The sequence below is a fragment of the Hordeum vulgare genome, chromosome 6H, assembly GCF_904849725.1.
Source record: "Hordeum vulgare subsp. vulgare chromosome 6H, MorexV3_pseudomolecules_assembly, whole genome shotgun sequence".
In the NCBI taxonomy this organism is placed as follows: domain Eukaryota; kingdom Viridiplantae; phylum Streptophyta; class Magnoliopsida; order Poales; family Poaceae; genus Hordeum; species Hordeum vulgare.
The window spans coordinates 415,724,102-415,743,056 of NC_058523.1; positions in this window are offsets into that span (position 1 = coordinate 415,724,102).

Sequence of the window (18,955 nt, forward strand, 5' to 3'; positions counted from 1 at the left end):
ATTTGTCAGATTCCATGAGGACTACGCATCGATATTTGCCAAGGATGACAATCATATGAAGATCACAAAGCATTGAGACTGACATGAGGTTAAACCCAAGGCATTCGACACGATTACTTTGTCCATGTGTCGGTCCGTAGATATAGCCACCTTACCAAGTCCTAATACCTTGCTTTTACCTTTGTGTGTGTGAGTGATAAGCTTCTGTGCTGATGGAGTCCGTCGGATATTCATCAGCAAACTCTTGTCACCAGTCATGTGATTTGTACACCCACTATGAAGAACCCACGCTTTGGTTTTGGGTTTGTCATCCTGCAGATGAATTAGTAAAGCTTACCATCTCATATGCTTCAGAGTGAATAATATGATATCAAATTCATTAGACTTGAATTTCATCACATAAAATATATTAAGAGAAAATGAGGACGTGTGAAATGATGAACATTTCATCATGATTATCTTGCGTCCTTTCAAGCATTTTCCTAAGGTCTTGAGCAAATTCTTCACATAATGCTTTTCAACTTGAGACCTGATGTGCAGAAGTGATTAGTTCAATTTATTCATGACCCACATCCTGCAACCAACATAAGAGAATTGAGGCACTGAAGCTAATCCACTTCATTTCACATGAGGGGGGTTAGAGTACTCAAACGAATAAGCACATAATTTCTTCGAGGACTTATGAATATAGTGATTTGAGGAATAGTGCACATATTCATGTCTCATGTAGTTTCCCAGCATATCAGAAGCATTAGTGTGAGTACGAGCAGTTTTTTGGCAATATGAGGAATTTCATCCTCGTGAAGACTTTGGTCCACATGAGGAATTTGATTTGGGGTTCCTGTTCTTCACTGGTGGTGTCACGAGGACATTCATGTGAAGACTTTCCAAGCTTCTTTTGGGAACCTAGATTTTCCTCAAGGGTGCTCCATTCATGTAGTTAGTTCCAACATATCTAGCAAATACTTCAATATTTTGTTTTTTGAACAGTTTATAGTTTGAGTCAAGTGACTCATCAAAGGAATATGAAGTTTCACATGCAAAGCCTGGTAGAGTAGAAGGATTAACATGAGGTCCTTTTGCAGCAACCCATGATGTTCTGGGATACTGCTCAGGTTTCCAGTATGACCCATCAATATTCAATTTCCTCTCAAAGGCAATACCCTATTTCCTAGGGTTTCTGTTCAGAATCTTCTTTTTGAGCACATCACAAAGGGTTTAATGCCCTTTGAAGCTTTTTTAAATGCCTTTCACATACAATTCCTGCGACCCTGCATTTTTGTTAGTGACGTGTTTGGTTTCTTCAAGTGAGGTACTTTTCATCATTGATACAGTTGAAGAATTTGTAGCAATAGAAGCATTTGAAGTTTTAGGTGAAGAATTAGCAGATTCGCATTTGATGCATTTCAAGCATGGTGGAATGAATTCTTCCTGAGTGGTACTGATCTGTGGAGCAAGCAAAGAATCATTTTCAATTCGAAGATCTTGATGAGACACCCTTAACTTCTCAAGATATTGCTTTCTTTGAAGAATATTTCTCATGATCGTCCAAGAGGGTGACATGACGATCGTGAGGACTATCAAACCTGGAGTGAAGCCTTTTGACACCATCAGTCAAGATTTGAGTCCGATCCATTTCCTCATTCAATAGGTCATCGTTGTTGTCTAGTAGTTTGTGAAGCTTTTTAGTAGGTTGCTTAGTGGCAATATTAGCAATATTCTAGTAACTGGGTTTTTGATAGTCATCAGCTTCACAGTCACTAGAGCCATAAGAGGAAGTGTGGATAGGTACCTTTGAACCTTTTTCCATGAAGCAATAGGTGGGAGCAAAGTCGTCGTCATAGTCATTAGTGTTGTTGATGTTGTCATTTTCTTTGAGATCGAAGATGGACTTGCTGAAAAATGTGGTAGCAAGGGCTAGGCCTACCACACCAGACTTTGACTCCTCTTCAAAACCTTCCTCTTCATCACATTCTTCAATTTTTTCCTCAGAATCCTTTTCCTTGTGGATAAGAGCCCGAGCCTTTCTAGAGCTTTTGTTCTTGTGTGATGAGAACTTTGAAGATTTCTTCCTTTTCTTCGAGTCATCAGAACTGTCATCCTTGTAACTCTTCTTCTTTGATTCCTTCACCAAGCGAGGACAATCAACAATATAGTGACCAGATTTCTTGCATTTATGGCAGGTTCTCTTCTTGTAGTCCTTAGATGAAGATTCAAATTTCCTCATATATCTCCTTGAAGACTTTCCGAACTAGCCTCATCCTGAGAACTTCTGGAATTTCCTCACGAGCATAGCAAGTTCCTGACAAAGTTCTTGAGGGTCACCAGGCTACAACATGTGTCATCTTCATATGAGGAAACTACTTTTACCTTCAGCGCACGGGGCCTTCCATAGGTTGGTCCATAAAGGTCTCTTTTCTGAACTTGTTGGAATTCATGAGTATTGAGTCTCTCAAGAACATCAGCGGGGTCTAGTGCCTTGTAGTCTCTTTGTTCTTGAATTTTCAGAACCAGTGTATTGAATGAAGAATCTAGAGATCTGAGCAGTTTCTTCACCACCTCATGGTCAGTGATGTCTCTGGCTCCAAGAGCCTGGAGCTCATTGGAAATGTGAGTGAGTTGATCGAAGGTTTCTTGGCAGCTTTCACTATTAAGTCTCTTGAAGCGGTTGAAGAGATTGCGAAGAACATCAACTCGAGAGTCACGTTGAGTGGAAACTCCTTCACTAACCTTGGTCAACCTTTCCCATATTAGTTTTGTAGATCCCAAAGCACTCACTCTGCCATACTGACCTTTTCTTAGATGACCACAAATTATATTATTTGCTTTAGAGTCAAGTTACTTTAATCTCTTCACATGAGCATCATTGACAGTTTCACACACGCTGGGAAAACCTCTTTCCTCAATATACTAAAGATTGTTGTCAATTCCTTCAAGGTGCATGAGCATCTTGTTCTTCCAGTAAGGGAAGTCCTTTCCTTCAAAGGTAGGACAACCCGCAGTGACCTTGATCATACCCGCGGTCAAAATAACTAAAACTCTAGGTGGTTAAACCAAAACTACACAGAACAAGGGAGTACATTGCTCTGTTACCGATTGAAAGTGCGTTATATCGACTAGAGGGGGGTGAATAAGAATTTTTTATGAATTCATCAGTGAGAATATTCGTTGTGGGGAAAGTCCTCGTCACGAACTACGTGCATCAGACTTAGTACTCAAACAGATGTGCAAAACACAGAAGCATAGTTGTGAGAGTGAAGTAAAGCGTTCGAATTGCACAAGTAGCATGATCAGGACATGCAGGTGACGAATTAGTTGAGTGAAGAATTTGGGGTGAGGAAATTGAGAAAGTCTTCAGTCAAATTCTTCAAACAGTAAAGATCAAAGCCGTCAACATACAATTGAGGAAATGAAAGGGTTAAGGAATTAGAATGTGGTGCTCGATGAAGACAATGATTTGATGACCCAGTTCCAACTGTTGTGCCAGTCGTACGTCTAGTTTGGAGTGGCTTGGTATTTAAAACAAAGGACACCTAGTACCAGGAAACTAAGTCATTAACGTATTCTCCTTGAGCTAAGGACACATAATACTCGCCCAACACTCATGGTAAGTCTTTAGGGTAGACTTCCAAACACTCATAAACCTGGTCACTCGGCAATCCACAACTCACTATTGGATGATCTAGACCATGACACCTAACGATGTGGAGGATGCACAGTCCTCAAAGGTAACAAGAATCGGTTCCACACACGAACAATCCCTTCAGTGATGCTCAGTCACTTTGGGGTTCTTGGGTTTTGGTTTGGATGTTTGGGGTTTTTCCTCACTGATGAATTTCTCTCAAAGTCTTGGAGGAACGGGTTGCTCTCAAATGACAAGTGTTAGTTTCTCTCGCAGAGCAGCCAACCAACTAGTGGTTATGGGGGGCGGCTATTTATAGCTAGAGAGCAATCCCGACATGATTTGACATAAATGCCCCAATGATATGACCGTTAGGTGGATAAGGTTGGGGACAGCTCGCGCGCAGCACAAGCTCGATCAGAATGTTTTAGATATGAAATATCCTCATGTCACTCATGTTGCTCACTTGTAGTTAATTCGCACTGGCAAAAACCTAACTCCACTGTTAGAGAAAATTCCTGAGAAACCTAAAGATCTTCGTGTGTGTCACAGAAGAATTTGACTAAGCTGTTGAAGATTTCCAAAGGCGTCATCCGGAGGGTTTGTATGTGTAGGCTTTGAGATGAGCATCACTTGGAATGTTTTCCTTAGTTTTACCTCGACCCCCTTTAACAGTATGATGGTCCTATGACACAGAATACAGAAAAAGAAACTATGAAAACAAAAGTCTTCATGCTTCAAATTCCTCGCATTGATTTCTTCACGCACACACCAATTTCCTCACTTCCAAAGTCTTGAGAAGAAATACCAAAGTCTTCAGCCAAAGACATACATTTTTAGGGGTCGATATTCTTTGAATAACTCAAGCTCCTCGATGACTTATAGAGCCCGTGTACACTCACAAACACATCAGTCTCTTAACCTATAAGTCTTCAATACACCAAAATCACTAAGGGGCACTAGATGCACTTACAGTAACTGAGATTAATTTGATGTCTTGGGCTCCAACTAAACTAGATAAAGCATGCACAAGGTTCAGGAGTTTGTGTGGATTTGTTGGAAGGGCAGGGCTCAACATTAATCTTTCGGGGTTTTGGAAGGCTGATGTAGAAACAAGATACATGATAGTCTAGGAGATCATGGCGCACCTCAGTGTCCCTAAGGAATGGAGAGATCAAGTGGAACACGCTGCATTGAAGAAGGCTAGGGATGCTTGGAGAAACTGGAAGCATATGTTGTACAAGAAGTACTTGAGTTAAGGCAAGGACCCAATCCTCCCATGCACCCAAATTACAAAGGAAGACTATACAAAATTAGAAAGGGTTAGGGTGAGTGAAGAGTTTATTAAGGAGAGTGCCATGCAATAAAAACTTCAGAAGAAGAACACACACCCCACCATATGGGTGTGGCAGGATACTACGACATCCCTAGAGGAATCTGAGACTTTGCCATCTGCCATGGCAGACGACAAAGGGGGTAACCCCGGACGGCAAAGCCTTTGCCTTCCATCAGCAGACGACAAACTAGACGGTAAAGATTTATCCGGTGAAGAGGTTCTTTGGCATCTGCCTTTAGAAGGCGGACGACAAAGAATCTTTGCCATGGGGGGGTGGGGTAGACGGCAAAGAAAATGGGACGGCAGATCCGCAAGGTGCTCCGTTAAGTGCTAACGGCAGCCAGCTAGGCCCACCTAACCTTTGCCGTTTGCCCCACTCCCCTTTGCCGCGTGCTCTCCCCCCTTTGTCGTCAGCCATGTCTCAGGACGAGGGCAAACGGGGGCACCCAGCCCCTCTCTCCCTCCAGCTTTGCTGTCTGCCCTACTCCCCTTTGCCGTCTGCCCACCCCCCTTTGCCGTCAGCCATGTTTGAGGCGGACGACAAAGGGGGCAACCCAGCGTGTTTCAACCCAGGCTGTGGATCCTTTGTCGTCTGCCGCAAGACCTTTGCCGTCGGTGCGCGGACGGTAAAAGCTCAAAACAGCCCCTATTTTTTTTTATTTTCTCTAATATCGAACATTTTTCACACAAATCAGGAATAATTTTCACAATAATCAGGATATATATATATTTGACAGGATTTTTTTTGTTTCCATACTCATAACCATATTAGAACAACTTTCATCCATAATATATACATATTATGCAAGTTGCATCCGTACCAAACCATATATTGCACTAGTTTCATCCTTGCATACAAAGTTGCATATATATCCATATACTACAATAGTTTCAACCCAAACTTCCGTGAAGCCATGGTAGAAGAAACCATATTCAAGCACTCCATCAATATAATCCAAGCTTCCCGTGAAGTGAATGTAATCTGCAAAATGGCAAATAAGAAATTTAGAAGAAGAAGACTAGATGAAGAAGATAACTATAGGTCATTTCATAGAGAACGTAGCTAAGTATAGGCCATTTAATAGCTAAGTTAGGGGGAATAAGTCATCTTGGAGCTACATAGCCTTATTATGTCATTTAGGAGAGAACTTAGCTAAGTATATGTCATTTTGGAGCTACCTAGGGAAAACTATGTCATTTTGAAGCCAACTATGCTTATTAAGCCAGTTTGGAGCTAGCTAAGCTAATTATAGGCCATTTAATAGCTAAGTTAGGTGGAATAGGTCATCTTGGAGCTGCATAGCCTTATTATGTCATTTAGGAGAGAACTTAGCTAACTATAGGCCATTCTAGGGCTAACTTGGATAAAATATGTCATTTTGGAGACAACTATGATTATTAAGCCATTTGGAGCTACCTAAGCTAATTATAGGCCATTTAATAGCTAATTTAGCTAGAATTGGTCATCTTGGAGCTACATAGCCTTATTATGTCATTTAGAAGAGAACTTAGGTAAGTATAGGTCATTTTTTATTAAATAGGCCATTTTGGAGCTAACTAAGCTAATTATGTCATTTAGGTGGAAGCCAAGCTAAGTATAGGCCATTCTAGAGCTAACTTGGGTAAAATATGTCATTTTGGAGCCAACTATGATTATTAAGCCATTTTGGAGCTAGCTAAGCTAATTATAGGCCATTTAATAGCTAAGTTAGGTGGAATAGGTCATCTTGGAGCTACATAGCCTTATTATGTCATGTAGAAGAGAACTTAGGTAAGTATAGGTTATTTTTTTATTAAATAGGCCATTTTAAAGGTAACTCAGCTAATCATGTCATTTAGATGGAAGCCAAGCTAAGTATAGTTCATTCTCGAGCTAACTTGGGTAAAATATGTCATTTTGGAGCCAACTATGATTATTAAGGCATTTTGAGCTAGCTATGCTAATTATAGGATATTTAATAGCTAACTTAGGTGGAATAGGTCATTTTGGAGCTACATAGCCTTATTATGTCATTTAGAAGAGAAGTTAGGTAAGTATAGGTCATTTTAATTAAATAGGCCATTTTGGAGCTAACTAAGCTAATTATGTCATTTAGGTGGAAGCCAAGCTAGTATAGACCATTCTAGAGCTAACTTGGATAAAAATATGTCATTTTGGAGCCAACTGTGATTATTAAGGCATTTTGAAGCTAGCTAAGCTAATTATAGGCTATTTAATAGCTGATTATTAGCTAAGTATGTCTTTTTGGAGCTAAATGGGCCAATTATGTCATTTTAGAGGAAAACAAGCTAAGTATATAATATTCATGAGCTAACCAAGGTTCTTATGCCATGTTGAGGTTATTATGTCAGTTTGGAGCTAAATTAATCATTTTAATGAGCTAACCAAGGTTCTTATGATGTTTTTACCTAACTAAGCTAATTATGTCATTTTGGAGGTTAATTAGCTAAGTATGTCTTTGTTGGGGAAAATAAACTACGTAGAAGAAGAAAGAGACGAAGCAAGAAGAGAAGAAGAAGGCGAAGAAAAAGAAGAAGAAGAAGGAAGAGGAGGAGAAGGAGGAGAAAGAGAAGGAGAAGGAATAGGAGAAGAAGAAGAAGAAAATAAGAAGAGAAGAAGAAGGAGAAGAAGAAGGAGAAGAAGGAGGAGAGAAGAAGAAGGAGGGCTCCTTCTGCTTCTTCTCCCCCTTCACCTTCTCCTTCTTCTTCTCTTCCTATTCTTCTTCCTTCTTTTCATTTTTCCTCTTTCTTATGCTTTTGTCCTCTTCTTCGAGCTAAATTAGCTAATTATGTCTTTTTGGAGCTAATTATGTCAATTTGGAGGATAATTAGCTAAGTATAGGTCATTTTTTATTAAAAAGGCCATTTTGGAGCTAACTAAGCTAATTATGTCATTTAGGTAAAAGCCAAGCTAAGTATAGGCTATTCTAGAGCTAACTTGGGTAAAATATGTCATTTAGGAGCCAACTATGATTATTAAGGCATTTTGGAGCTAGCTAAGCTAGTTATAGGCTATTTAATAGCTGATTATTAGCTAAGTATGTCCTTTTGGAGCTAAATGGGCCAATTATGTTATTTAGAGGAAAACAAGCTAAGTATATAATATTCATGAGCTAACCAAGGTTCTTATGCCATTTTGAGCTTATTATGTCATTTTGGAGCTAATTTAGTCATTTTAATGAGCTAACCAAGGTTCTTATGATGTTTTTACGTAACTAAGCTAATTATGTCATTTTGGAGGATACTTAACTAAGTATGTCTTTGTTGGGGAAAATAAGTACGTAGAAGAAGAAAGAGAAGAATCAAGAAGAGAAGAAGAAGGAGAAGAGAAAGAAGAAGAAGAAGGAGGAGGAGGAGGAGGAGGAGGAGAAGGAGAAGGAGAAGGAAGATGAGAAGAAGAAGAAAAGAAGAAGAGAACAAGAAGGAGAAGAAGAAGGAGAAGACGGAGGAGAGAAGAAGAAGGAGGCCTCCTTCTCCTTCTTCTCCTCCTTCTCATTCTCATTATTCTTCTCCTCTTCTTCTTATTCCTTCTTTTTATTTTTCCTCTTTGTTCTCCTCTTGTCCTCTTCTTCAAGCTAAATTAGCTAATTATGCCTTTTTGGAGCTAATTATGTCATTTTGGAGGATAATTAGCTGAGTATAGGTCATTTTTTATTAGAAAGACCATTTTGGAGCTAACTAAGCAAATTATGTCATTTTGGAGGATAATTAGCTAAGTATGTGTTTGTTGGAAGAAATAAGCTACGTAGAATAAGAAAGAGAAGAAGCAACAAGATAAGAAGAAGGAGAAGAAAAAGAAGAAGAAGAAGAAGAAGAAGAAGGAGGAGTCGGAGGAGGAAAAGGAGAAGGAGAAGGAGGATGAGAAGAAGAAGAGAAGAAGAAGAGAATAGGAAGAGAAGAAGAAGATAAGAAGAAGGAGAATGAGGAGAAGAAGGAGAAGGAGCCCTCCTTATTCTCCTTCTTCTCCTCCTTCTCCTTCTTCTTCTCCTTCTCGTTCTTCTTCTCCTTCTCCTTCTTCTTCTCGTTCTTCTCTCCCCCTTCTTCTCGTTCTTCTTCTCCTTCTTCTTCTCTTCTTCATTTCTTCTTCCTTCTTTTCATTTTTCCTCTTACTTCTCCTCTTGTCCTCTTCTTCGAGCTAAATTAGCTAAGTATGCCTTTTTGGAGCTAATTATGTCATTTTGGAGGATAATTAGCTAAGTATAGGTCATTTCGGAGCTAACTTGGGTAAAATAGGTCATTTCGGAGCTAACTATGCTTATTAAGCCATTTTGGAGCTAGCTAAGCTAATTATAGGCCATTTAATAGCTAAGTTAGGGGGAATAGGTCATCTTGGAGCTACGTAAGCCTTATTACGTCATTTAGGAGAGAACTTAGCTAAGTATAGATCATTTTTTTTATTAAATAGGTCATTTTGGAGCTAACTAAGCTAATTATGTCATTTAGGTGGAAGCCAAGCTAACTATATGTCGTTTTGGAGTTAACTTGGGTTAAATATGTCATTTTGGAGCTAAGTATGCTTAATAAACAATATTGGACCATTATGCAGTTGTTAAGCAAAACACTAGAAATAACATACCATTATCGTCATCACGGCGGTGAAGCACGGTGGCTCAGGCTTGTTTCACGTGGAGAAGGCTTCCCTCGAGAAGGCTCCACTGTAGAAGGGTCATGCGATGCGTTTCGGGAGATATTCTGCACCAAACATCGTTTGCAATGTGTTGTTAGCATGATGACACTCTTGAGATCAGTGCATTAAAATGAAACTCACCGTCCCCGCCATGTTAATGACTGGCATCGCCAGAGGGACGTGGCCGGTCTTCTCGCACATAGACTGTACGTTTGGTTTCGACAAGTCAAACTTTTTAGTTATTAATGAAACGGACATTAAAATGCAAGATTTGAAATAATATGAATAAGAAACTTACCACGAAGAGCTCGTACATGGCCCTATTAGACGCATCATTCCATTCCCTCTCAGCCTCGACCAATGCAGCCGTCCTCTCCTCCAGCTCCTTCATCTCCTTATCCTTCTCCACCTAAAGCGCATGCATTGCCTCTCTCTCTTTCAGAATAGCAGCCTACAACACAACTCATTGTTAGCATTGTAATCATATTGGTTCCCATGCACAACATAATGCGGAAAGATAGTTGAGTCCATTAAACTAACCTTGATGGCGAGCTCGTTTGGCATGCCTTTATATGTCAGAGAGTGCTAGGACAACGTATAAGGCCGTCTCCAATGGCGATCGAGCCATGAGGCCTCCCATTGCCAGCTATCATCACCAGCTCTAGATCAATAGGCCCCTCGCTCGGGTTAAAGTCCTCCCCTTTACTCGGCTTCCCATGATCTTTGTACTTCACGAGCTTGTGGTGGGAGGAGATGTTGGTGAAGTTTTCTGGATGCTCGAGCTCAGACTCATAGAATGCCTTGATCTTCTTGTATGAGGCAGTATGGGCCATCGCATACAAGTCGTACATGTGTGGCACCTCCGTCTTATAATACTCGGTGCCTCTTTCGTCGATAGCTACCTTGTGTCGCCTGTTGAGCTTTTCAGATTTGGATCAGTTTGGTAGGCCCACGGTAGATAGAAAACTCGTGTCGCCTCTTGAGCCGTAATATAGACATCAGGAATATCTAAGTGGGTGTTTTGGTTGATTTCTACTAGTCCTATACGTTCATGAGTCCTTCTAGTCTCCCTCGGCTCAAACCAATAACATTTGAAGACTACGACGGTCGGTGGGTGATAACCCACAAGTGTAGGGGATCGCAACAGTTTTCGAGGGTAGACTATTGCTACCTCAAAAATATCCCCGACAACGGTGCCGGAAATACTTCTAATCGTTCTGCTGTGTATCCCTTCCAACGGCGCTAGGAAGTAGTTGTGTCGACGGCACCAGGAATCCTTTAGCTACGGCTACGCCTTAAGGGACTTCCTAGGCAAGTATGCAAAGGATTTCCCCCGTGGCCTTCGAGCCTTACGTTGGTGTTCCCTCGAAGTGGAAAGGGTGATGTAGCACAGCGATGGTAAGTATTTCCCTCAGTTTGAGAACCAAGGTATCAATCCCGAGAAAGAGTATCTCAAGATCCTGCACAAACACAAAAGCTTGCACCCAACGCTATGAAGGGGTTGTCAATCCCTTATAGATTGTTTGCCAAGTGAGAACTGAAAGAAACAAAGTAAAAAAGAAAAGTAAAAGCGGAGATGTAAATGATGGATGTGAATAGACCCGGGGGCCGTAGTGTTTACTAGTGGCTTCTCTCATGAAAGCAAGTAGACGGTGGGTGAACAAATTACTGTCGAGCAATTGATAGAACTGTGCAGAGTCGTGACGATATCTGTGCAATGATTATTTCTATAGGCATCACGTGCGAAACAAGTAGACCAATACTGTCTGCATCTACCATTATTACTCCACACATCGACCACTATCCAGCATGCATCTAGTGTATTAAGTCCATAAGAACAGAGTAACGCCTTAAGCAAGATGACATGATGTAGATGGATAATCTCAATCCAATGATAAAAACCCCATCTTTTTACCCTTGATGGCAACTGCTTGATGTGTGCCTTGCTTCCCCTACTGTCACTGGGAAAGGTCACCACATGGCAGAACCCAAAACCAAGCACTTCTCCCATTGCAAGAATCATAGATCTAGTTGGCCAAACAAAACCCAAGACTCGGAGAGACTTACAAGGATATCAAATCAAGCATATAAGAAATCAGCAAAGACTCAAATATATATCATAGATAATCTGATCACAAGTCCACAATTCATCGGATCTCGACAAACACACCGCCAAAGAAGATTACATCGGATAGATCTCCATGAAGATCATGGAGAACTTTGTATTGAAGATCCAAGAGAGAGAAGAAGCCATCTAGCTACTAACTACGGACCCGTAGGTCTGAAGTGAACTACTCACGAGTCATTGGAGGGGCGATGATGATGATGAAGAAGCCCTCCAACTCCAAAGTTCCCTCCGGCAGGGTGCCGGGAAGGGTCTCCAGATGAGATCTCGCGGAAACGGAAGCTTGCGGCGGCGGAAAAGTATTTTCGAGGCTGCCCTAATTTTTTGCAGAATATATAGGAGCAAGACCTAGGTCAGGGGGCGGCCAGGGAGGCCACAAGCCTGCCCACCGCCGCCTCCCCCTGGTGGCGGAGTGGGGGCTTGTGAGCTCCCTGGAGCCCACCTGGCTTGGCCCAAAACCACCTGGACTTCTTCCGTTCGGGAAAAAATCATTTTGGGGTTTTTATTCCGTTTGGACTCCGTTCCAAAATTACATACAACAGCTGAGACGTGAAACCGTAAAAATACATACAAAAGATATAAAAAGGTACATAAAACTTACAAAGAAGGCAAGATAACAGCGTGAAACCATAAAAAATTATAGATACGTATCAAGTATTCGACCCAAATTTGTTGATTCACCTCAAGGGGAAACGAAAGAATATTCTCAAGTATTAGCAGCTGAGTTTATCAGATTCAACCACACCTGAAAGATTAGTGTCTGCAAGCAAAGTATCAGTAGCAAAGTAGTATGATAGCAACGATGTCAGAAAAAGATCTGTTGACAGCAGACTATTCCTAACCGTTGTATCAATGGCGCTAGTAAGTTGCACGTGGACGGGGAACTATTCTTCCCCGGCAACCGTGCCAGAAAAGTCTTGCAACAAGTAACAACAAAGTAGCAGTAGTGAAAATAGTAGGAAGGAACAGCAGTAACAGCAGCAGTAGCGACAGAGCAACAGTAACAGCAGTAACAGCAGCAGTAGCGACAGAGCAACAGTAACAGCAGTAGCAGCAGAGTCTCCCAATCCCTTTTGTAGCAAGGGACAAGCCTGGACAAAGTGACGTAGCAAGGACCAGTAGTCAAAGACTCGTAGGCAGTGGATTGGTGATGGATGAGTCTGCCGGATGTGATTCATCATGTAACAGCTATAACACGGAGAGATAAGTAACTAGCTCCCGTTCGTCAATCTAATGTAGGCATGTATTCCGTATGTAGTCATACGTGCTTAGGGAAAAGAACTTGCATGACATCTATGGTCCATACCTCCCGTGAGAGCGGGGTCCTAATGGAAACTACGGGATATTAAGGTTCTCCTTTTAATAAAGAACCGGACCAACGCATTAACACGCGGTGAATACATGAACTCCTCATACTATGGTCATCTCCGGGAGTGGTTCCGGCTATTGTTACTCCGAGGTTGCCGGGTCATAGCACATAGTAGGTGACTACAACTTGCAAGATAGGATCTAAAACACACATGTATTGGCGACAACATAATAGGTTCATATCTGAAATCATGGCACTCGGGCCCTAGTGAAAAGCATTAAGCATAGCCAAGTAGTAGCAAAATCAATCTAGAACATAGTGGATACTAGGGGGGTGGCCGCGGCCCAGGGGCTTGTGGCCCACTGGCACACCCCCTCCGGTGGAACTTTGCGCAGGTATTTGTCTTTTATTCCAGAAAAATTCTCCGTAAATTTTTAGGACATTCCGAGAACTTTTATTTCTGCACAAAAACAACACCATGGCAATTCTGCTGAAAACATCGTTAGTCCGGGTTAGTTACGTTCAAATCATACAAGTTAGAGTCCAAAATAAGGGCAAAAGAGTTCGGAAAAGTAGATACAACGGAGACATATCAACTCCCCCAAGCTTAAAGCCTTGCTTGTCCTCAAGCAATTCAGTTGACAAACTGAAAGAGACAAAAGAAAAACTTTGACGAACTCTGTTTGATCTTGTTGTTGCAACTATGTCTAACTCATAACCAGAATTTCAGCTAGATCACAAGCAAACCACATAAGCAAATGACATCTAGGTCTCACGGTAAACTCATATCAATGGCATAATCAACTAGCGAGCAAATAATAATAAGCCTCAAATGTCAACACTTCAATCAAAACGACATGTAGCAGTACGAATAGATGGTATCTCGCTAGCTCTTTCTGAGACGGCAAAACATAAATGCAGAGCACCTTCAAAGACCAAGGGTTGACAAAACATTGTAATTCAAGGCAATGAACATCCAGTCATACTCACACTCAACATAGCTAAAAGCAAAGCATAAAAATGATACAGGTCCTCTCTAATTGGTGCTTTCATAAGAGGAGGATGACTCAACAGGAACATAAATAGACAGGCCCTTCGTAGAGGGAAGCATTGATTTGCAGAGGTGCCAGAGCTTAAGCTTTGAAAACAGAGATAATAATTTTGGGTGGCATGCTTTCATTGTCAACGCGATGACTAAGAGTTCTCAACATCTTCCACGCTACACATGCTATAGGAAGTTTCCAAACAGAAAAGTAAAGTTTTGACTCCCCCACCACCAATCAATCACACTCCACGGCTAGCCGAATCCTCGGGTACCGTCCATACCAACATCAATCCTGGGGGAGTTTTGTTTGCAATTATCTTTTCGATTTGAGCATGGAACTGGGAATTCCAATTACCGGCCCCTTTCTCGTGAATGTTAGTGAATAATCACATATCGAGGATAACACGCCTAGCATGGAAGATACCAATAGCCCCCTGTCACCACATGAGCGGTTCGGGCATGCAAAACAGATTATTTCTTAAAGATTTAGAGAGTGGCACATGCAAATTTACTTGGAACGGCAGGTAGATACCGCATATAGGTAGGTATGGTGGACTCATGGAACAACTTTGGGTTTATGGAAGTGGATGCACAAGCAGTATTCCCGCTTAGTACACGTGAAGGCTAGCAAAAGACTGGGAAGCGACCAACTAGAGAACGACAACAGTCATCAAAATGCATTGAGACTAACCAACATTGAGTGCAAGCATGAGTAGGACATAAATCACCATGAACATGAATATCATAGAGGCTATGTTGATTTTGTTTCCACTACATGCATGAACATGCGCCAAGTCAAGCCACTTGAATCATTCAAAGGAGGATACCATCCTATCACACTACAACACAGTCATCTCAACATTCATGTGGGCATCCAAGACAAACCATTATAAGCTCCTAGCTAAGTATGCATGGCATAAGCAACTATGATCTCTAAGTTGTCATTGCAAACATGTTTCTCTCACAAAGAAGCTGAATAAGGCATGATGAGCTAGTCATATTTACAAAAACAAAATAGATCGAGTTCATACCAGCTTTTCCAGGCTCAGTCACTTCATCATATATCATCATTATTGCCTTTCACTTGCACGACCGAACGATGTGAACAATAATAAGCGTGCTCGTGCATTGGACTAGAGATGGAATCTGCAGGAAAACACAAAGGAGAAGACAAAGTAATATGGCTCTTTGAAAGCTAAACAGGTATGCATGCAAGAGCCACTAAACATTGTAACCAATATCTTCTACCTTGACCCAAAGAAAAAGAAAACTATTTACACGGGAAAGCTCCCAACAAGCAAAAGAAGAAAAAGAAAATCTTTTTGGTTTTTCTCAAACTAGACAGACACATGAAAAGAAAACTAGAAAAAGAAAATAAACTAGCATGGATGATACAGTGGCAAAGTGTGAACACCGGCTAACAAAGTGAAAGCATAAGCAAGAATGTAAAGTCGGTGAGAACACGTACTCCCCCAAGCTTAGGCTTTTGGCCTAAGTTGGTCTACTCCGAAGGAGGGAAATAACCAGCTCTGGGGTACTCCACAGTGGACTGAGGATGCCACTGCTGTGTGAGCTCCTCTGGCTCCCACTGATATACCGATGTCTGGTACTTGACTGGTGGCTCGGGCACGGGCACCTGTGGTTGGGCTAGGCCCCAATATGCGTAGATGTCCGAGGGCATAATAAAGTACCTACCTGCATGAAGATTGAACAAAGAAGGAGCAGGCAAAGTAATAGTCTCACGAGTACCCTGACTAAACACCAGGTTATAAATCATCCTTCTACTTATATCTCTATCAAGAAAGTCATGGCGAACCATGCTATCGTAATCTAGATATCTCTCGGGAAGAAGAACCTCTTCTTCCTCCTCCAGTCTAATGGGTATCTCAAAGTGTCTCGCAAGACGGGTAGCATAGATACCTCCATAGACAACACCTTTAGAACGGTTCAGGTTCAACCGTTGAGCTACTATAGTGCCCAAGCTATAAGTTTTATCGTTGTAAAGGGCTTCGCGCAAGACTGCAAGATCTGGGGAACTAAGTGACCCAGCTTTCCCACGACCAATCAAACATTTTCCCACAAATAGTGAGAAGTACCGAAGCACGGGAAAATGAATGCTAGCAGCTCTAGCACAAGACACTCCTGTCTCCTCTCCTACATAAATTGTACCAATGAAAGCTTCCAAGTCCCGTGGACGAGGTTCATGAATATCCCCAACATAAGGTAATTTGCAAACACTGCAAAAATCCTGGAGTGACATGCGCTGGGGGATATCATAAAGTTCAAACTCAACCATAGGAGGATTCTTCCTCGGATAGAAGTTAAAGCTTTGTACGAAGATATTAGTGATGAGGAGGTATTGCGAACACTTATCTTCAACGAAGGCGGTAAGGCCTGCGTTTTCCACCAAGTGATAAAAGTCCTCATAAATTCCAGCGGCGCGTAAGAACACGTCGCTTGGCCATTCGCACGCACGAACTTCTGTGACTCGAGGGACCAGATACTTGGGCTTCTTCTCACTCCCATCATCCTTGGGGTCACGGCTTGAAGAGCCTCTCAAGAACCTCCTCATCTTTTCCCTTTTCTATCTGTGAAAATTTCTAAAATTTTTAGTGACTCTAAGAGAAAGTGAACAAGGCTCAACAAGACTCGTAGCAACTACTCCCACAAGTGCCTAGAGACCATATTACGCATCAAAACTACTTGGGACCAGCTAAAATCAGCATGCAAAGCTCAAGAACATGGTCACCAAGGCAGCAAAAATACGCGGAGTATAAGGCACTAGAGCAAAAACTAATTGGACCAATGGAGGAGTCACTTACCAACGAGTAACTTCCCCAAAACAGTTCGGATAACGGTGATTTGAGCAAAGAGATCGAAAATCCCAGCAAGAGGAGCAAGAACACGAGTTTGAGCTGTGAAACGATTTTTTTTGGAGGTAGGAGAAGGAGATAAGAGCAAGAAGGAGCGGTGGGGTGCGTGTGGGCCCCACAAGCCAGGGAGGTGTCGCCAGGGGGGTGCCTGCGCCCTCAGGGCTTGTGGCCCACTGGTGCAGCCCCCAGATAAGATCTTCGTCTCCGATTTTTTCTAAAATTCCAGAAAAAATCATACTTGATTTTCAGGACGTTCGGAGAACTTTTATTTTCGGGGTACTTTTCCACCGGACGCTAAAACAGAAAATAGGGAAAACTAAACTAAATCTATCATTTTTCTTCTAAGCAACCGAAGGTGAAAGCTTGGAACAGAGGTTGTGACTCCTCGATTCATCCATCTCATGGTCATCGAAAGAAATCCGTCGATGAGGTTGATCAAGTCTCCTTGAAAAACCTTTTCGAATCGCAAAAGAGAACAAAGAATTTTCGAATAGTCACTAGGTTACCTCAATGGGGATGTGTATCTCCCCAACAAGCAAAACATACTTCATCTTGACACGAGGAATAGGGCATTCAAAGCTCCCAATAAGAATCGATGAAGTTTTTTTGATAGCATTGATGCAATGTACTCGATATTGTTTCTTTGGAAAGTGCACCATATGCTCATTACCGTTGACATGGAAAGTGACATTGCCTTTGTTGCAATCTATAACAGCCCCTGCAGTGTTTAAAAAGGGTCTTCCGAGGATGACCACCATGGCATCGTCCTCGGGAATATCCAAGATACCAAAGTCTGTTAAGATGGTGACGTTAGCAACCACAACACGCACATCCTCGCAAATGCCGATAGGGAAAGCCGTTGATTTGTCGGCCATTTGCCGAGAGATCTTAGTGGGTGTCAACTTATCCAGTTCAAGTCTACGATAAAGAGAGAGAGGCACAACACTAACACCGGCTCCAAGGTCGCATAAAGCAGTTCTAACGTAGTTACCTTTAATGGATCAAGGTATAGTGGGCACACCGGGATCACCTAGTTTCTTAGGAGTTCCACCCTTGAAGGTATAATTAGCAAGCATGGTGGAAATCTCAACCTCAGGTATCCTCCTCTTATTAGTCATAATATCCTTCATGTATTTAGCATATAGAGACATTTTGAGCATATCTCTCAAATGCATTTGCAGAAAGACATGTCTGATCATTTCAACGAATCGCTCAAAATCCTCATCATCCTTTTTCCTGGATGGTTTGGGAGGGAAGGGCATAGGTTTCTGAACCCATGGTTCCCTTTCTTTACCGTGCTTCCTAGCAGTGAAGTCATTCTTACCGTAGCTTCTATTCTTAGGCTCTGGGTTATCAAGATCAACAGGTTCAATCTCCACATCCTTAGCATTGTTAGGTTGAGCATCATCATGAACATCACTATTGATATTATCATTAGGCTCATGTTCATCACCAGATTGTGTTTCAGCATCAGAGACAGAGGCATCGTTTGGACTCTCGGGTGTAGCAGCAATTGGGTTGCTAGCATGCATGTTCCTATCATCTTTCTTCTTCTTTCTAGGATGACTAGGTCCATCATTGCTAACTCCTTGAGAATCTTGTTCAACTCTCTTCGGATGACCCTCAGGATACAAAGGTTCCTGGGTCATTCTACCGCCTCTAGTAACGACTCTGACGGAATTGTCATTCAAGTCGTTGAGCAAGTCATTCTGAGCTTTAAGTACTTGTTCTACCTGAGTAGTAACCATAGAGGCATGTTTACTAAGAAGGTTAAGATCATTGACATTTCTGTCCACACAAGCACTTAAATGACTAAGCATACGAGCATTTTGTTCGAATTGTCTGCTAACATAATCATTGAAACTCTGTTGTTTGGCAACAAAGTTATCAAATTCATCCATGCATAAGCTAGTAGGAATATCACTCTCATCAAACCTACGCAGAGAATTTACTTCTACTACCTCTATCGGGTTATCGAGACCGTGGATCTCTTCGATAGGTGGTAGATTTTTGACATC